Genomic DNA, 14,290 nt, shown 5'->3' with positions numbered 1-14,290 from the left:
AGGGGAGGAGCTCGGGGGCTCCCTAGGGAAACGGGATGGAGCCTACGTGCTGGGCCAACTTGTGCCCGTCAGCTGATCTGCCAGAAATAAAGATGGCCGCCACCGCGAGGCCACCCAACTTGAAGCCTCTTCAGAATCCGCGCTGCCCGGCCTCCGCTGGTTCCCCAGGAGACCAGGTACCAATCAAGGCTTCGGCTCCGCCTCCTCTGACTTTTAATTGGTGTTCAGGTCCTCTCGGGCTTTAGGATTGGCTGTTTCTGGCGATAGAAAGCTTTGTAGAAAGCTACCCGACCCCCCGCGATGGAAATCAAACCTTTTCCCGCCAGCCGGCTTCGCGGTAGGGATCGAGTCCTTCTGTTTCCTCAGCTGCCCGGAATCTCTGCTTCTCTGTGCAGAGTGGTTGAAACTTGCAGCTCCTAACTACGGTTTCCCCAAAGCTGCGGGGTGTCGGCGTAGGGAGTAATGAGCGGGAGGACGTGCAGGCTAACCGGGGTGAGAGGTCTTGTGTCCTGATTTAAGCCAGAGGCCAAGGCATTGACTCTCCTAGGTAGGTGACTCTCTGCCCGGCCCCGGCAGAGACAGTTCGGACGTTTCTGACTCTGCGACGAGCCACACAGGAGCTGCGGTTAGTGGAGGACCGCGGGGCCTTTCCTTCTTGCTAAACTCCGTCCGGGCGCTGTGGAAGGGCGAGAGGAGACAGCAATGCATTAACGGAAGGTCCTGCGCTCACGGACAGGTGGGGACAGAAGACATTTCCAAAAACAACCCTTGGGAAGAAATGAATGCTCCGAAAGAAAAATCCGAACATGGTTTCCTGATGGGAAGATGGAAAGATAAGGTCAGAGTGTTAGAAAGGGGAAAGGCAAGCTGGTGGCTTCTCCCTGCTGGCTCGTAGCTGTTTTCAGAGCTGTGTCCCAGAAGCAGACTCACCCCCTTTACTCAGACCAGCCATTTGTTCCACCTCAGCAAGTTTCTCAGTTGGAGGGGGGTATGCCAAAATGTAAGAAATGACCCTGCCCTCACTGAGCAGAGAAGAACAATACATGTGAAACAAGTAAAACCATTCCAGAGAGAAGGTGGTTGTATCCTAAATCGTGGCATGCCGGCCAAGACTATTGGAGGCATTCAGAAACGATTACCTAATGAGAAAGAAGTATTTTGGGAAACCTCACAGGGAAGGTGGGATTTTGTGGAGTTCAATGTGAATGTAAGTAGGGTTTGGCCAGAGTAGGGAGAAGAGCATTCTAGGTAGGGGTACAGCTTGGTAAGGTTAGGAATGGGTATAAAGTTATGAGGAAAGAGAAGCAGCCCCTGGCACCTGGGATCTGGCTTGATAGATCAGCTAGACCTTGGTGTTCTGTCGAAATAAACAATTGCACAAAACAACACCAGACAAGGCCACTCTGTGACCATGATCGATCAAGACAAAAACATGATCACTCATGTCTGAACACAGGCAGAAGTAAGAATATTGTCCAAACCACAAAAATAACCAGACTTTGCCCTATTAGTTTGGCTAATATGGAAGCAGCTTCTTTGCCAATCACAGCTCTAGCTTTCCTTTTGCTTCATAGATTTATTTATACCCTTCATAGAATCACCCCCATTTTCTGACAGCCTCCAATCCAGAGCAATGCCCCCACTTCCCTTATCCAAATCATCCAACACAAGCCAAATCTACAAGTCCTTCCCAAGACCTAACAGAGATGTTCCACTGTATGCATTCTCTGTTGCATTGAGCAATACACCCCAAGTTCAACTACAGAGGTGTTCTTGATGGTGTTTGAATTGGAGGCATTGACGTTTATGAGTAGGGTAGGAGGCAGCTTGAAGAGGAGAAGTTGGTCATATCGAGGATCTGTTCCCAGAGACCAGATGGAGGGGGAGGTTGAAAGGCAGGCAGAATTCAGATTTCATTAATTCTACTGAATTCTATTTTGATAAATTCTATTTATCAAAACCTACTCTGTCCCTGGCAACTATTCCAGTGAAAGAGAATGCTGAAATGAAAAATGCTCTTTGCCCCTATGGAGTGTGCTTTTTATGGTGGGACAGACAGGTAGGTAATCCTACAGCTACAACTGGGTGTGATGAGCTTGGTGAGAGAGGAAGCTTTGGGTTTAGGCAGGGCTGGGGGTTGGTACAGAAAGAGGACACTAAGTCAGCATGGAGGGTGGTAAAAATGAACAGTGTCAAAAAAGTTTTCCCAGGGGCGTCTGGGTGGTACAGTGGGTTAGGCCTCTGCCTTTGGCTCAGGTCATGGTCTCAGGTAACTGGGATCGAGCCGGGCATCGGGCTCTCTGCTGAATGGGGAGCCTGCTGCCTTCTCTCTCTCTCTCTCTGCCTGTCTCTCTGCCTACTTGTGATCTTTGTCTGTCAAATAAATAAATAAATAAAATCTTTAAAATAAATAAAATAAAATTGTTTTTTAAAAAAAAGTTTTCCCAGAGAAGGGGCCCACTTAAGCTGAATCTTGAGAGATGGGTGGGGTGGGGGAAGATATTCCAGACAGAGGGTAGGAAATAGGAAGGCAAGGAAGCAATAATTAGCCGTGATGGATTCATGAGCAGAGGAAATGTTCTGCTTAATGCCAGGATTTCCCAGAGTCTGTTTTTAGGATAGGGGGAGGTTTTCCATGGTGAATTAAAAAAACACACACACACACACACACAAAAACCACAAAAACAATCATGCGTGAGTAGTGGAAACCCACCTTGAACATGCCAGGAAAGCGTTTTTGTTTCAAGCTCTGCTTTGGGGCATTCCTACCCTAGGTTTTGCCGTGTTTCACCAAGAAAACAACTGTCTAGGCACTTAATGTCCTCCATTTCCATCTGATGAACCATTGGGCAGATGGACAAAAGTATTTAATGCAGATTTTTTTGATGCTGCCCATCTGATACGGAGGTGAATGGTGTAGAACGACTTTGGTTTCCTGCCACAGAGAGGCTGTGCTATGAAGCCCTGTTTATAGATGTTTTGGTCTCATCTGTGACACTACCTTTGACATAAGGCATCACAAGGCAATTCATTCAAAAGCTGCTGGTGATAGCAAAGGAAGGTCTCGTGTTCACACTGGAAGCTGGGCAGACCACAAGCATGACCCCAAGTTATGGCATTTTCTTTGATCTGCAAAATGACATGGGGCATGTGTGTTTTCTGGAACAAGGAGTATGGCACAGAGGAAAGAGCACTGTTCTTAGATGATGTCTCTTGGGTTCCTCCTTTCACTTCTCTCTAAGTTTCATCATCCCGAAGTCAAGAAGCGGTACTCAGTGGCCTTTCAGATCCCTTCCAGTTTTTTAAAACCTGGGATCCTGTGAGCTGCTGTTAAAGCAACAGGAACCAGTGAGGGCTTTCCACTCTGGCCTCCTTGTGGGAAATTTCCATCCAGTAGGAATCATCTGTCTGGTGCAGGCCGGAACATGACTGATTCTGATCAAGCCGTCTATGGATCCAAACATTCTGCTGAGTCTGCGAAACCATCCATAATCCACGAGGATGGTGTGTGCGGGCTTCCCACACACAGTTCCTGCATTCAGTGGTTTGCAAATGACAGCCTCAAACATTCCGCCGAGCTCGCAGGGAACTGAAGTTTAAAATTCCTCCTCAAGGCTCGGAAGCCGACCGAATACGGCCTCTCGGAGTTCTTGTTCCTTGGCATCTCTGATACATAGTTCAGTGCCCAAATAGGAATTAATTCTGGAATAGTGCTAAGTGAGAAAACTGGCTCCCACCCCCTAGGGAATAGCTCCATTTAAAAAAATACAATTGGGCCTGGCTTTGGAAGTGTCAGACAGCTGTGTAAATACAAAAAAAAAAAAACCAACCAAACCAAAACAAAACAAAAACAACCAAAAACCCTCCCCACCTTCTGTCTTTGCTGTGGGGCATGAGACACCATCCACACTCTAAATCAATATCCTGTCGTGCAAAACCAGAGGTGTGGGATGCCAGGAAACTTCCCTAGGCGGCCAGCTTTGCAGGGCGCCTGCCAGAGGGCTGAGAATCTGTGTGGAAGTGCTGCACGGACTGTAAAGTGCTCTAGAAATAGAAGCTGCTGTAAAATCTCCTGGCAATATGTTATTGAACGATAAGATCTAAACAAGGTGGTGAAGAAGCTCTTTGCCGTCCTCAAGAGCTCGCACCAGGCAGGTGGCCATCGTGGGAAGAGCAGGGAGCAGAGAATTGGAAAGCAGGGGTTTGAATTCTGGCAGTGAATTCTCACTGTCTTCCAAAGACTCCCCAAAACTCCCCAGTGGCATAAATATAAATGCTTCTGTCTGTGGCAGAGCCAAGCCAGTTGCCTATGGCTGGATGAATCCCATGCTCGTGGGACTGGGGCGGCTGCATTTCTATTCCCCTTACATTCCCCTCCTCCCACTCCAGCCTCCACTGCCCCGCCTTGGCTCCTGTCCCTACAGGGACATCAGTGTCCCTGGCATGGTCACTCCCTCCCAGAGCATGGACAAAATGGCCCAAGGAACCGCCGCTAAGTTTCTTTTCTTTCTTATTTTATTTTATTTGTTTGTCAGAGACAGAGAACACAAGCACAGGGAAAGGCAAACAGAGGGGAAAACAGGCTCCCTGCTGAGCAAGGAGCCCAATGCAGGACTCAATCCCAGGAGGCTGGGATCATGACCTGAGCTGAAGGCAGAGGCTTACCCACTGAGCCACCCAGGTGCCCCTAAGTTTCTGTCTGTAGAGGAAGGTGGTGGGCTGCTTGGGTAGCTGTGGTTCTTTGCGGTGAAGCCGATGCCTGGGAGGAGGTTCTCTTGTGACGAATCCACTCACACCCTCCCCAGAGCTTCAGACGATCAGCGAACATCCCCGCAGACACATGGCACGTTCCCCGCTGTGCTCGGCTTTCCCTGTGTCATAAAGCCCCAGAGTCTGAGAGTTTTGTCGCAATTCGAGGCTGCCTGCCAAGCCACATTCGTGTGGGTGGCATGGAAGCTGCTGGGCTATTCTGTGAAGAGGCATGTTAGCGAAACTGGGGGACGACATCTCTGAAAGGCAGCCTACTTTTTTTTAAGTTCAGGCTCTATTTTACTAGATTTCCCAGGCTAACAGCTGTGGCCTCCTCCAGGCTGGTGAGCTGGGTTGAGTCGTGGTCCCTGAAAAGAAAAACCCGTATCCAAATTCCCAGAACCTGTGAATGTTATCTAGAAAAAAAAAGATCTTTGTAGACGTTGTCAAGGGTCTTCAGATGAGGAGAGCCTCCTGGATGATCTGAGTAGGTCTTAAACCCAGTAGTAAGCATCTTTGTATGAGCAAGGCCGAGATCATAGAACCTTGTGTGTCAACCATGCTTCAATTATAGACAACAATCACCACCACAAACCAGAGCATAAGGTGTTGAGTTGAGGAATCGCTGTTGTACACCTGAAACTAATGTAACATTGTGTGTCAACTAGACTTCCAAAAAAATAAATGAAAAGAGTAAAAAAATAAAATAAAAACAGTGAGGCAGAGGGCGACTGAGACACAGGCGGAGAGACAGGCACACAGAGACGACAATGTGAAGACAGAGGCAGAGATGGGAGTGACACAGCTATGCGCCCAGATTGCCAGACTTCCAGATTGCTGGCAGCTTCCAGAAGCTAGGAGAAGGGTGAGGACTGATAACCCCCCAGAGCCTTGGGAGGGACAGCACAGCCCTGCCGATACCTTGATTTCTGGCCTCCAGAACTCTAAGAGGAGATATTTCTGTTGTTCTGAGACCCCTAGTCTGGGGGTACTTTGTTAGCCCATGGAAACTAATACAGCCCCGATCTCTGCGGGGGATGTTCAGCATCACCAAGGGGAGAATGGCTCCCTGAGGCTGGGCTCAGACAGCTCTCACATTCCCACCTCCTTGCTGTGTCTTTGAGTGAATCTTAACACCTCTCTGAGCGGGTTCCCTCCTTTGGAAATGCGGAAGAAGGAGGCCCACTGGATAGGGTTGTCACAGGGTGGGTGCCAGAGGGCCAAACACAATGCCGGCTGTGCCGCAGACACTCCATGCATGTGTGCCCCCGTGGCCCCCCTGGGGGGACCGCCTTGGCTGGCCACACCTCAGGCACAGAACTCCCACTCGGAGGCTGAGTGGCACAATTTCTCCACCTTCCTCTGGTTCACGGGCGATGCCCACAGTAACGTCCGGCCCGGCCTTCTTGACGCACCCACTTGGCCATCTCAGCATCTCACGCTACTGTGTCCAAAAGAGAAGTCCTGATTTTCTGCTCTTCTGCCTTTTTCGCATTTCCGCTGCCTCCATAAATGGCATTTCTGTGCCGAAACTCAAGGTAAACACCCTTGAGTCATTTTTGTTTTATGTTTAATCTTTTCACTTGGACAGAATTTCAGACTTGGAAAGAGTCGAGAAAAGGTTATAAAGAATTTCCTGTGGGTAACATCAGATCTAAGTACAATGCAATGATCAAGAGGAGAGAACTGTGGATTTTCTGGCTGGCTCCATCTGGGAAGCCTGGAACTCTTGATCTCAGAGGTCATGAGTTCAAGCCCCATGTTGGGCATAAAGCTTACTTAAAAAAAAGAGAGAGAAAATTAGTACTAATGACACTATTATCCAATCAATAAACTTTATTCAAATTTTGCCAAGTGCCCCAGTCATGTCCTTCTCTGGTCTGGAACCCAATCCAAGATCACAGGCTGGGATTCATTTTGATATGTCTCTCTCCCTCACCATCCACACTTAACCCATCAGCAAGTTTGACTCCCCATCGATTCCTCCCCCCAGATAATTCTTCAGTTCCTATATTGAGCAGCTGCAGACCACTGTCCTAGAATAACCCCTGTCCCTGGTACTTGGATGACCGAAGTGGCTCCCTAAATGGTCTCCCTCTGTTTGTCTCCCTCTAACACACTGGCCACATGGTTTATGTGTAAAGGGGTTGACAGCAAACATTTTAGGCTTTTCTGCCCCTGTGATCCCCATTGCAATGACTCCACTCTGCCACTCCAGTGCAGAAGCAATCATAGACTATATGTGAACGAGGGTGTGTGACTCTGTTCCAGTAAAACTTTATGGACACTGAAATTTGTCCTTAAAATCTTCACATATCACCAAAGCTTTATCTTTTGATTTCTTTTTTTAAAGATTTTCCTTATTTATTGGACAGACAGAGATCACAAGTAGGCAAAGAGAGGAGGAAGCAGGCTCCCCGCTGACCAGAGAGCCTGATGCAGGACTCGATCCCAGGACCCTGGGATCATGACCTGAGCCGAAGGCAGAGGCTTTAACCCACTGAGCCACCCAGGCGCCCCTTTCTTTTGATTCTTTTCAACCATTTAAAAGATGTGAAAACTGGGACACCTGGGTGGCTCAGTCGGTTAAGCATCTGCCTTCGACTCAGGTCATGATCCTGGGGTCCTGGAATAGAGTCTTGCATCTAGCTCTCTGCTCGGTGGGGAGTCTGCTTGCCCTCTCCCTCTCCCTCTGTGATCTCTCTCGATTTCACTCTCCACCAAATAAAAAAAATTAAAAAAATAAATAAGTAAAATGTGAAAACCATTCTTTGCTCCTGGGCCATCCATCCTGTTTTTTGGTGCCCTGTTCTCCAGAAAGACACTCCGTCACTCCTCTGCTTAAATTCTGCACTCAGAGTAGAACAAAGCCTGCAGTGTTCAGGTTGCAGTCCTCCTCTCTTACCTTACCCTCGACCTCTTACCACACCCCACCCACTCTGCCTTCTTTCCCAGGAGGTCAAGTTCCCATTTCTGGGCCTTTGTACACGTTAGTCCTGTCATGTAGCATGCTCTCTCCCAGGTTCCCTCTTCACCCCGCTAACTTCCATTTGTCTTTTGGGGTCTGTTGGGCTGTTTGGGGGTAGAGAAGCTGACACTTCCTGAAAGAGATCTTCTCTGACCCTCCCGTCATTGAAATTATGCTTCTCCTGTTCTCTCAGAGCCCTGTATCTTAAAAGCTTTTTGCCTTTAGAAACTTAATCACGATTTGTAAATCCCTATTCAGGCCTTTATTTGGTTTTAGTGGAAAACCCCACAAAGCCAAGGAGCATGTCTGCTATGTTTACATTGTGGACCAAGCACCCAGGCTAGTGTCTGGCATCGTGGATATTCCTTGAAAGTCAGCTAAATAAACGGACCATCCGCAAGAATTCCTCTCTGGCCAATCAGGAGGCCCCCAGGGGACTTCAGAGGAGGGACCAAACCAACCCGCAGGCTTCCTGGGCAGAACCCTCAGCTTACTGAGCTGACACCTGGGCTGGGCCTTGGCAACTTGGGGCACCTTCCAAAGAATCTGCCCCGGGCAAATTCCTGACCTGGAGAAGGTTTCTCCACGGGCCCCAGAAGCCTGCTATGCATTTTTACTCTAATGCCTTCTGTCTGCTGTTCTTCCTGCCCAGAACATTTTCCCCCACTGAAGTTGCCTCCCTTCGATAACTCCCACCAGTTTTTTCTACCTGGGGTTGCCTGAGATCTTAAGAACATAGCTGTTGGGGGCGCCTGGGTGGTTCAGTGGGTTAAAGCCTCTGCCTTCAGCTCAGGTCATGATCTCAGGGTCCTGGGATGGAGCCCCGCATCAGGTTCTCTGCTCGGTGGGGAGCCTGCTTCCACCTCTCTCTCTGCCTGCTTCTCTGCCTACTTGTGATCTCCGTCCGTCAAATAAATAAATGAAATCTTAAAAAAAAAAAGAACATAGCTGTTGAACCAGAATCTTTTACTCAGTTGCCCATCAGGAATGCTGGGGCAAGGTCCAGAGGCCACGAAGAGTAACACAGCTGCCTTCCAGAAAGATAAAGCCTGCCTGTAGCCTTCTGCCTGCTCTCCTCTGCCCTTCTGGGGGCTGCCTGCCAGACCTCTTCAGATAAATCTCCTCCAGCCCCTCCCACGCACACTTCTCACCGCGTATAGGATAAAGTCCGAGCTCCCCAGCCCAACTTGCGAGTTACTGTTCAGTCTCTACTCATTCTCCAGCTTCATCTTCCATCTCCACCCCGTCTTGAACTCAATGCTCTAGAAATTTTAGATGGGAACTGCCCAATACAGTTGCCACTAGCCACGTGTGGCTGTTACATTTTAACTAACTAAAATTAAATGAACTTAAAAATCCAGTTCCTAACTACAAGTGGCTAGTGGTTGCTGTACGGGGCAGTGCAGCTATACAACATCGTCCTTGCGGAAAATTCCATTTGGACAGCCCTGTGTTAGACAATTTCCCAAAAACTCTTCATTGTACAATTTACATATAAGTACATGCTCACTGCTCATTTCCTAATGCTCCAAAAATATCTTTTACCAATTCTAGCCCTCTCCCTAGTGATAGCCACCAAAATCATTTTGGTATATATTCTCCAAATATTTTTCGGTGTGTTCTGCATTTTGTTCTTTTTGTTCTACAGGGTCTTGGAGCTCTTCATATAAGAACACATCTCAGGACATCTGGGTGGCTCAGGTGGTAAAGTATCCTATTCTTGTTTTGGCTCGGGTTATGATCTCAGGGTCATGAGATCGAGCCCTGAGTTAGGCTCTGTGCTCAGCCTCTGCCCCTCCCCCTGCACTCTCTCTCTCAAATAAATCTTTAAAAAAAAAAAAAAAAAAGAACACATCTCCATCTACCTGAGCTTCAGGTGCTGCAGAGTTTAGCCATCTCATGAATGAACTCTAGGTTATTCAACTATTTTTCCCCCCTCCTGCACTTTGGTGTTTATCCTTATTTCCAAATCTCTGGTATATATACAGGATTTTTTTAAGCGGCTGAGGTGGCTGATGGGCTACTCTGAGAGTCAAGGCTTGGGTCCCACCACCATGTCCCACCACTGTGTCCCTGGAGGGAGTCCCTGGGCCAGGGCGTCTCTGCACTGTCTGACCTGTGCACCCCGGTGACCTGCCAGCCAGCAGTCTCTCGATGGAAATTTGCTTCCAGTCTTCCCTTACTGCAAACAACACTACATGCAAACATCCTTGTACCTTTTTCTGCACTTCTACTCATGTTTGTCTAGGGTAGATTCCAAAAAGCGAAATTGCTGGATCACCAAGTCATATGCTAACACCTCTGGGGCTTGGCACATCCTGTGATCCTGTCTACAATGCCTCCTCGCATGACTAATTCCTGCTCCTCAAGCCTCATCAAGTGTCATCACCCAGTGAAAGGTGGTCTCTTCTGGCTCTATTTTCCCAAAGTACTTCCTACCCACACTGTATCATTAGCCTACATTTAAGACTGTGCCTTATTTATCTTGTATTCTCAATACCTAGTAGAGGGCTCAGCATAGAACAAAAATTCAAATGATTTCTCGACTGGATGACTGAATGAATAAATAAACAAATAAAGGTGCAGTGGTTAGGACATTCCAGAAACTCAAGGTGAGCGAGTGTGTGAGTGTTGCAAGCTTAGGCTTCGGACCCATCTGCCACCTGGCACCCTGAGCCAGGCTGCCTCCCTCGGTTTCTGTCTATCCAACCTCTGACCTTGGGCATCTCATCTTGAACTCTGTTCTAGTGCAGTGTTGCTGGGATAGAGCCGTATGAGTATGCAGGGGCTCTCTGGCCGCAGAGCATAGAAATCTGAGCCCCGGGGATAGCCTGGGATAGAAGGGGGTTGGTTTTCCAAAGGCAGCTCTGTCTCCTTTAACCTTTAAAGCAGCCCCGTATGCTCTGGGCTTTAGTTTATTTTTTCTCCCTACCTTACCTTAGGGGCAATTAAAATCAGCTGCAATATTTCTGCTTTCTGCCTCCAGATTGGAATCTAAGAGAAGCCAGATGCTTTCCATTCCATATCCCCTTCTCCTTGTGATCTGAGGAACAGCCCTGTTTTCTGAACCTCTCTCTGGCCCTGCTTTCCCAGATACCAGTCTGGCTTGCGGCCTTTAATTTTAATGGGGTTTTAATAGGCGGTTCCTGCAATTAATTTCATTCTTGTGTTTTCACACTTTCTGTCTAGGTGCCTACAGGCCCCCAGGCACTAGGTGGGATGTTAACTGATTTAAAATAATACAGAACAGTAGGGCTGTCATTATAGATTAGCCCAGCTCCTCTCACTTACAGCTTTTACAATCAGTAATTAGCTGGGGGTACATGGTCCATTTGGGAGGTCAGCTGGGTCACCCGTCATGTTTCATAGAGGTAGAAACAGAAATATGGAAAAAAGTGACTTTTTCATGCCCCAACAGAGACTGGGTGTTGCAGCTGGTTTCAGAAGCCACATCCTGCTGGGTACACACCCCGTGAGCGCCAAGGCCAGGATCCATTCCTCAGGTAGGATTTGCCCAACGCTTTGCGCCCTGGCTGCCCAGAGTCTGACCCTCCCACCAGGACGGGGTTGGGGGGCAGCTCAGTCAGCAGCTAATACCACCATCTGAAATTACCCTCATTCATTCTCTTAAGGGCCCTTTTCCATTTTGTGAGCGGATTTGGCTGCATAAAGAACGCATGAGCGGTTCCTGTCGGATTCAGGAACATAGTTTTTCTATTTTTAAAGCTGCGATTTAAAAATCCGCGCACATGCACTCACACTCCTCAGGGAGTGGTAATGGGGCGGGGAGTGGGGACGAAGAGTACGTGCTGGAGAGAGAACCACTAGGCCTTTGGCTTCCCAGAGCGCCACGCCGCCCCCCTGAGGGCTCACTCCTCCGAGCCCCTGGGGCTTTCCCATCCACAGCGACTTTGCGCCACCAGGACCCTCTGAGCACCCGGGGCGTTAGACCCTGCTAACCCGCGGCCGCTCTCTCCTGCCAGGCGGAGGGCTCGGTCGCTGGCTCTCCCGGCCCAGGAGGGATCGGGAGGGACGGAGAGGCCAAGCAGGTGGCGATTAGGTCAGCCTCGGAACATTCTTGGACCGCTCCAGTGGATATAAATAACAGACAGGCAGGCTGCGAAAAATCCCAGGGTGGGGGCAAAGACGGTGAGAGAGAAGGGACTTATTAAGGGAGGGGTGGCAGCGTGGCGATCTGGAAAAATCTACCAAAGCTGGTGACTGACAAAAGGGGGGAGTGGAGGGCCGAAGGGATTTAAGAATGAATCGTGGTACAAAATCTGGGACTAAGAACACAGAGGGGGAGGAGCTCGTGCCTTTTTGCCCCACCCCCACCGTGTGTTAGACGCAGTCCTCAGATTGGCAGGCGGGCTGTGCAGGGAAAGGGCACGGTTCTGGAATCCAGGTCTTGCCGGACTACAGATCTTTTGCAAGCTGCTGAAGGTCTGTGGGCCTCAGTTTCCGCACCCGTACAATGGGAACCCTAATGCTTAAAAGGTGGTGACTGTGAGCCTCGACAGAACTAACGTATAAGAAAGATGTGGCCAGCAAAGAAATACTAAGGCAGTGTAGCCCCCAGTCCTCCCTCCAAGGGGTACCCGGGCAGGCCCGATCTCTTCCCGCTTCCACGGGTCTGTCTCCCAGGCTCTGCAAAGGCCGGGAGGGGCAAAGCCGAAATCCGACTCGCTTTGCCCGAGCGGTGCCACCCTGGGAAGCGAGGCCTGGCGCTTCTCCCGTGGGAGCCGATACCCCGCGGCCAGTGCTCCGGGAGCCGCCGGTCGCCGCGATGCCTGCAGCCCCCGCGCCCCAGCCTCTGGCGGGTAGGGTTGGGGCCGCAGCGGCGAAGAGAGGGCGGGGCCGGGGGCCGGGCTTCCCGGGGGAGGGCCGGGCGCGCTCCGGGAGGCGGTGGCCCCGGCCCGGGAGCGGCAGGACTCCGGCCGGAGCGTGGCCGGACCCCCACCCGCCGAGACGCCCAGGAAGGACGCGGTGAGTGCTGCCCGGGCGGGAACCGCGGGGAGGCGGCGGCGGGAGCCGCGAGTCGATCCCGCCCTCTCCTTCGGCTCCTGAAGTTTGTAGTGGGACCGACTCCCGTCCTGGGAGCTCCCGGCTACCCTACTACTCCGCGCGAGGACGGGAAGAGCTGCCCCCGAGCCGAGGGGGTGTCTTATCTGCGGCGCCGCACCCCCCCCCCCCCCGATTTCCCAGGCCGGTGGAGGAGAGGGAGGCGTCGGGGCTGGAGGGCCACACCATCTCCGAGGGCTCCTCAAAGGCCCCCAAACGCCCCGGGGACCCCTCGCTCTTTGCAAAAAGCCCTAATTCCTGGGCCGCTGCCCCGGGTCACCTTCTGGAGTCCACGGCCCGGCTGGCCCGGGCAGGGTGCGCCCCCTCCCCTCAGCGGTGACCGGCCGGCCCCACCCCCGCCGAGACCAAGTTCAACAAGTTTGGCCAAGAAGTCCTAGAGCCTCCATGGCTAGGCCTGGCCCGGTCGCTCCGCGTGGACTCCACCGGCTCCGAGTTGTGCAGCTCCGGGCCGGCAGGAGGGCCGGTCGAAGGGCGCCGTCCATAAGGGTTGAGGCCAGAGACGGGCCTCCACTGGGCTCCGAAGTTTGGTGTGGAGGCTCCGGGTTTGGAGTGCGTCATCAGGGAGCAGGCACCTCAGGTGGCAGGTCGGGTTTCCAAAAGTGCCCCTTTGTTATGCCCCTCCCTGGCCCTGCCTCCTCCCCTTTCCCTGCGCCACCCCTTCCCCCACCCTCTGGGGCGGCTCTGGCTGCTGCTTCCAGCCACTCTAGCCTAGGCACCCCTCTCTGAACCAATGGGCCGCCCCCAGCTGCGCCTCCGCATCCTCGGGCTACGGGACAGAGGGGAGGGGCTGCTGGCAGGAGCCCTTGGGCGCAGCCTGTGACTCAGGAGGACGGGCAGGGCAGGATGGCCATGCTCCCTCCCAGGGCATGCCCCCAGCTTCTGGAAGGTTGGGGGTGGGTACCTACCTGCCTTAGATAGGGAGTGTGGGGTCTTCCCTGAGTTTCAGGACTTCTACCTTGGCCCACGCAACTCTGAGGAGACCCTGCCAAGCACCCTGCAGACTTCTGCAAGTCCTCTAGGTCCTGGCTACTTGGGCTGGGAAGCATTCATTCTCTGCCTTCCAAGCTCTTGCCTGTGGCAGGATGCATTCTGGAGACCAGACTGGGTCTCTGCTGAAGTTAGGAGGCACAGGGTGCCCCCTCATGGCACTCAGGGCCCACCCCCATAGCTAGATCCCGCCAGGGCTGTGGGGCCTGGCTGTGCCTGGGACTCCGGCTTGTGTTTGCTCTGGGAGGCCGGAGGGAGCAGTGCCAGCCCTGCATACACAGCTTGCTCTGTTCTGGGGCCAGAGAGAGGGAACGGGTGGGGGGCAGCTCTCCCGGGAGCCCAAGCCTGGAGGCTGGAGCAGGCAGGGGGCCCAGGTCCCTGGATGCCTGACTGGGACAGCTCCGAAGGCCCTGTGATTTATGGCTGTGGCTCTGTTTCCCTCCATCTGGTTGGCAAGTTCTTTCTGGGTGAATGGGGCAGACATGAGAGGAAGCAAGGCTCTGA

At 51.6% G+C, this 14,290-nt stretch overlaps 1 protein-coding gene and 1 long non-coding RNA gene across 2 annotated transcripts in view; both read left to right on the top strand.

Moving 5' to 3' along the window:
* Positions 1–87: 87 nt before the first annotated feature.
* Positions 88–11,433, top strand: LOC132008238 (uncharacterized). Its single transcript, XR_009401573.1, has 3 exons — positions 88–176; positions 9,366–9,418; positions 11,136–11,433. It is a non-coding gene; the product is annotated as an uncharacterized LOC132008238 (long non-coding RNA).
* A 1,148-nt stretch (positions 11,434–12,581) lies between these two features.
* The window catches only part of LOC132008235 (protein kinase C and casein kinase substrate in neurons protein 3), a 7,907-nt gene continuing 6,198 nt past the window's right edge, over positions 12,582–14,290 (top strand). The window contains exon 1 of the mRNA XM_059386731.1: positions 12,582–12,703. The gene's annotated coding sequence lies outside the window, so the exon portion shown is untranslated. The remainder of the gene's footprint in view (positions 12,704–14,290) is intronic.

This window comes from Mustela nigripes, unplaced genomic scaffold (assembly GCF_022355385.1).
Source record: "Mustela nigripes isolate SB6536 unplaced genomic scaffold, MUSNIG.SB6536 HiC_scaffold_76, whole genome shotgun sequence".
NCBI lineage: Eukaryota > Metazoa > Chordata > Mammalia > Carnivora > Mustelidae > Mustela > Mustela nigripes.
Note: the sequence above shows the minus strand (reverse complement) of the source record. Positions and strands in the feature narration are given on the sequence as shown.